The sequence below is a fragment of the Berghia stephanieae genome, chromosome 12 (genome assembly GCF_034508935.2).
Source record: "Berghia stephanieae isolate SIO BIC M18660-M18661 chromosome 12, UCSD_Bste_1.3, whole genome shotgun sequence".
Classification (NCBI taxonomy): Eukaryota; Metazoa; Mollusca; class Gastropoda; order Nudibranchia; family Aeolidiidae; genus Berghia; species Berghia stephanieae.
The window spans coordinates 30,533,322-30,539,284 of record NC_088371.1 but is presented as its reverse complement, the minus strand read 5'-3'; the positions used below and the strand labels follow the sequence as shown (position 1 = coordinate 30,539,284).

The 5,963-nt window shown below is 32.9% G+C and overlaps 1 protein-coding gene across 1 annotated transcript in view; it reads left to right on the top strand.

Annotated features, from left to right (window-relative positions):
* Positions 1-296: 296 nt before the first annotated feature.
* Positions 297-5,963, top strand: part of LOC144957920 (uncharacterized) — a gene marked incomplete in the record, with an annotated part of 128,166 nt that continues 122,499 nt past the window's right edge. Inside the window, 1 exon segment of the mRNA XM_078889477.1 lies at positions 297-742.

The window sequence follows — 5,963 nt, the reverse complement described above, 5'->3', positions numbered from 1 at the left end:
GATAGAGAGAGAGAGAGAGAGAGAGAGAGAGAGAGAGAGAGAGAGAGAGAGAGAGAGAGAGAGAGAGAGAGAGAGACTGGTAACAGTGGTGTTTGCTGACAGAACGATTCGGTTCACTACCCACAGTAAGTGGGTGTGTCAAAGTCAGAGGCCGGTATAGAGCCGTATAGGAAACTAAAATTCTTCACATTTCAACCTGTATTGTGTATGCATACACCTCCCCTCTCTCTCTCCCGCTCTCAGTGTTGTTTGGGGGGACCAAATAAACACACCATAATAACATAGACACATTACATAGGGCCTTTTATTTGCAATGGCGATAACCAAACACGGAGTTGTGGGTTTATTGCCATTACTGAAATTAGCGTATTTAAAGTTATAGGCAACAATGAGTTAAATAAATACACATTTTAAATGTCAACAATAAAATGATTAATTTTTTTGCTGCCGTTATTAAGTCAGGATAAGAAAGTATAAGGAATACGTTGATTAGTAATTTCTATTTTAAAGACAGTGTTCCCAGGACTAAGACGTGTATTTACAACAACAACAACAACAACAACAACAACAACAACAACAACGTTATTGTCCTAAAGTTTTTCACTGGATTCCCATCAAGAGTAAAGTATTTCAACCCACATTGAATTTTGTCACAAGTTGTTTTCAAGTCACTTTTACCTGTTTTTAGCTGCATTGACTGGATTTTTATAGGAAATTTATATTGAGAGAGGATTAATAAGAGGTAAGCAAATTGTCTACCACTGTATACTCTCTCTCTCTCTCTCTCTCTCTCTCTCTCTCTCTATCTATCTATCTATCTATCTATCTATCTATCTATCTATCCATCTCTCTCTCTCGCTCTCTCTCTCTCTCTCGCTATCTATCTATCTATCTATCTATCTATCTATCTATCTATCTATCTATCTATCTATTTATCCATCTCTCTCTCTCGCTCTCTCTCTCTCTCTCTCTCGCTATCTATCTATCTATCTATCTATCTATCTATCTATCTATCTATCTATCTATCTATCTATCTATCTATCTATCTATCTATCTATCTATCTATCCATCTCGCTCTCTCTCTCTCTCTCTCTCTCTCTCTCTCTCTCTCTCTCTCTCTCTCTCTGGAACATTTTATTATGTACTTATGCGCACACATAAAACAAGTAAATTTGAGCATTTCACGATAATATAATATTTCCAATGATTCACCGTAGTAAATCGAATGAGCATTATTCTCCCAACCAGACCACAAACCAAATTTGAATTTCAGATGTGATTGAATTGGATTTTATACAATTTGCTTGATAAGCCTTTTTTCTAAACTTTGTATTTTTACATTAATCGTCATTGCTGATAACGGGGTACTCACTCACATATGACCCCCCCCCCCCCTCCCCCTTAATGCCAAAAACAAAACAAAAAAAACAAAAAATAATAAAAAGCCCAACAAAACCACAACAACAACAAACAACAAAACAACTTGAGATTTTAAATAGATCGAGTGCAACATCAACTAAACGTCCTCAAGGGGTTCCAAGTCAACAGCAACAATTGCCATGTAGGACAAGACATGACGCCTGTTAGGCGATATCAAGGCGACTGACTGTAACTAAAGATTGGCCGTATATTGAATGTTAGAAATACCATATTATCTACCTTAAGTATCTTTAAAGTATAGACGAAAAAGAGGAGATCGTATTCAATTGAATGCGAAATTGTTTATGGCAAAGAATACTTTCACGTTTATTTCAGTCATGGCTATGTCGTGGTCTTGTGGTATAACACTCGCTTTCGGAACGGAAGGTCCTGAGTTCGAGCCTCGCTCGAAGAATAGTTGAGTCCTTGGAAAAGGCTCTTTACTCACATTCTTTCACCGTACTCAGGTGTAAAATGAGTATCTGGCCGTTAACAGCGTTGCCTCTGTCAGAAAAAAATTGTAATATCGCCTAAAAGGCGTCATGTTTCGTTCTGCGCGTTCGTGTTGCTGTTGGTCAGGGACCCTTAGTAAAACGCTTTGGGTACATTTAGTGGATATTGCGCCATATAAAAGCTCAATTTTTATGGCGATAAGCATAAAATATCTAATTGTTCTTCAACAATTCAATAATATTATTATTATCTATATATTTATTTTTAATTTTCAAATTGTGGACCAATATCATATTCCATACAAAAGATTCCCCCGCTATCAATAGCTTCTTTAAGAATGCTTTAGATAACGAGTTGACTTGTTTATAGCTAGTATATTTATGATGGATAATTTTGTACCACATTTTGTAACTTAATTAATTAAATACAAATACAAAAGAAAGCTATACCGTTTTAATATGTATGTTTTTTTCTTCACATTTTATGATGGAAAATTTTGTACTATATTTTGTAACTTAATTAATTGAATACAAATACAAAAGAAAGCTATACCGTTTTAATATGTATGTTTTTTTCTTCACATTTTATGATGGAAAATTTTGTACTATATTTTGTAACTTAATTAATTAAATACAAATACAAAAGAAAGCTATACCGTTTTAATATGTATGTTTTTTTCTTCACATTTTATGATGGAAAATTTTGTACTATATTTTGTAACTTAATTAATTAAATACAAATACAAAAGAAAGCTATACCGTTTTAATATGTATGTTTTTTTCTTCACATTTTATGATGGAAAATTTTGTACTATATTTTGTAACTTAATTAATTAAATACAAATACAAAAGAAAGCTATACCGTTTTAATATGTATGTTTTTTTCTTCACATTTTATGATGGAAAATTTTGTACTATATTTTGTAACTTAATTAATTGAATACAAATACAAAAGAAAGCTATACCGTTTTAATATGTATGTTTTTTTCTTCACATTTTATGATGGAAAATTTTGTACTATATTTTGTAACTTAATTAATTGAATACAAATACAAAAGAAAGCTATACCGTTTTAATATGTATGTTTTTTTCTTCACATTTTATGATGGAAAATTTTGTACTATATTTTGTAACTTAATTAATTGAATACAAATACAAAAGAAAGCTATACCGTTTTAATATGTATGTTTTTTTCTTCACATTTTATGATGGAAAATTTTGTACTATATTTTGTAACTTAATTAATTGAATACAAATACAAAAGAAAGCTATACCGTTTTAATATGTATGTTTTTTTCTTCACATTTTATGATGGAAAATTTTGTACTATATTTTGTAACTTAATTAATTGAATACAAATACAAAAGAAAGCTATACCGTTTTAATATGTATGTTTTTTTCTTCACATTTTATGATGGAAAATTTTGTACTATATTTTGTAACTTAATTAATTGAATACAAATACAAAAGAAAGCTATACCGTTTTAATATGTATGTTTTTTTCTTCACATTTTATGATGGAAAATTTTGTACTATATTTTGTAACTTAATTAATTGAATACAAATACAAAAGAAAGCTATACCGTTTTAATATGTATGTTTTTTTCTTCACATTTTATGATGGAAAATTTTGTACTATATTTTGTAACTTAATTAATTGAATACAAATACAAAAGAAAGCTATACCGTTTTAATATGTATGTTTTTTTCTTCACATTTTCAACAACTGGTGGGAATCCGATGAATAACTCAAGAACTCCTCTATCATGTAAATAGAAAAAAAATTCCCTTTATTCATCCCATAGGGGATATTTATTGTCTCTGGAATAACCCAGGCGTCAGCCGCAGTGAACTAAGGTGAGGTGACTTGATCAAGGCCACACAAAACAGCGGCGGGTGATCGAACTCGGTACCTTTCGGGTACGAAGCAAAGACCGTACCGCTGAGCCACGCTGCCCTACATTGTCGTTGCTGTAAATAGTCCTTGAAACACTGTCCTAAAAATAGAAATGACTAATCAATGTATTCCTTATATTATTTTCTTATCCTGAGTTAACAACGACAGTAACAAGTCAATCATTTTACCGTGGACCTATTTGTGTACCGAATAATGAAATTAATATAATACAAATAATAATAATATGTATAATACGTCATATCATTATGTTAGCAATACCTTCTCTTTGACGTTACGTTTGCATTCGAAGACACCCCCCTCCCCTTCCCTCCCCTCCTCCCACAAATTAAAAAAAAAACAACAACTAACAAACAAAAAAACCCAAAAAACTTCAGCTTTTACGTAGAGCAATATCCACTGAACGTGGTCAAAACGCTTTGCAATATGCCCCTAGCCCAAAGCAAAACTTAATATGTAAAACGAGATACGATTCCTGTTCGGTGATATTACATTTGTTTTCTTTCGGACAGTCAACGCAGTTTACGGCCAGGTAATCCTTTTGTACCTGAGTACGGTGAGAGAATGTATTAAAAGCCTTTCCCAAAGACTCAATCATGCGCCGCTCGGGACTCGAACCCAGGACCTTCCGAACCGAAGGTGTTTGTCATACCTCTGGAACACATAGCAACACAAACGTTTTTTTTTATTAGCAACTTGACCTAAGGTCACTCAATGGCCACGAAATACGTCATACAGCTATGATAGCATGCTGTAGGTATGCATTATATACAATATGGGACCCACCATTCGTTACTTAACCAGAAAACCACCGTACTCTAGAAAGACTACATGCATTTTAAAATTTAGCCAGAAAACTCGTCCTTCAAAAATCCATCGATTTAACGACCCTCGTCTTGGCAAATCAAATAATCTCAAACTGGGACATCGCGAGGTCTTCTTTAAAGTCCCAGGTTTGATGGGTATGTGCCAAAATGGCCGCCATTTAAATGGATAGATATTGGACGTGTTTTCTGGCCACATTTCAAAACGGTGTCTTCCCAGAGTAAACTGTTTAACTCATTCAACCCTAACACCGACTCAATGCGACTATGTGGTCTAGCTGGCCACATTTCAAAACGGTGTCTTCCCAGAGTAAACTGTTTAACTCATTCAACCCTAACACCGACTCAATGCGACTATGTGGTCTAGTGGTATGACACTCGCTTTCGGATCGGAAGGTCATGAGTTCGAGCCTCGCGTTCGGCGCATAGTTGAGTCCTTGGAAAAGGCTCTTTACTCACTTTCTCTCACCGTACTCAGGTGTAAAATGAGTACCTGGCCGTTAACAGCGTTGTCTTTGTCCGAAAAATTGTTAAATCGCCTAACAGGCGGCATGTCCCGTGCACATTTTGTGGATATTGCGCTATATAAAAGCTCAATTTTGAATATGAATTTAAATCCGTAGTTGCCCAGGTAATTTTGTACCCCATGCCTATTTTTTTACATTTTTCTGAAACAAAATATAGGCGTAGTACCAAAGCTGATGTTTTTTAGTTTTTGCATGTTAAGGATAGTTGAATAAAGCTATCTATGTTATGCTCATTTTAATTCACTTTTCCAATTTTGAAAAGTAGCAAAAATATAATAGGATTGAGTGAGTTAAGGGACGAAGATTTAATGACTATGCTTGGAGTCCGTGACATCTAGAGTATTTACCCGGGGTTACACGCTCCGTCTCAACACGTGTAGAGAGTCTTGGTGGATATGTTAAAGTAATGATCATGGCTATGATGATGATGATGATGATGATGACGATGATGATTTGATGATGATGGTTATAATGACGATGATGATGATGGTGATGATTACGATAATGATGATGAATTTGATGATGATATTGATAATAATAATAATAATAATAATTATAATGATAATAATAATAATAATAATAATAATAATAATAATAATAATAATAATAATTATAATGATAATTGTGCTACTACTACTACTACTACTACTACTACTACTACTACTACTACTACTACTACTACTACTACTACTACTACTACTACTAATATTAATAATAATGATAATAATAATAATAATAATAATAATAATAATAATAATAATAATAATAATAATAATAATAATAATAATAATAATAATAATAATAATAATAATAATAATGATGATGA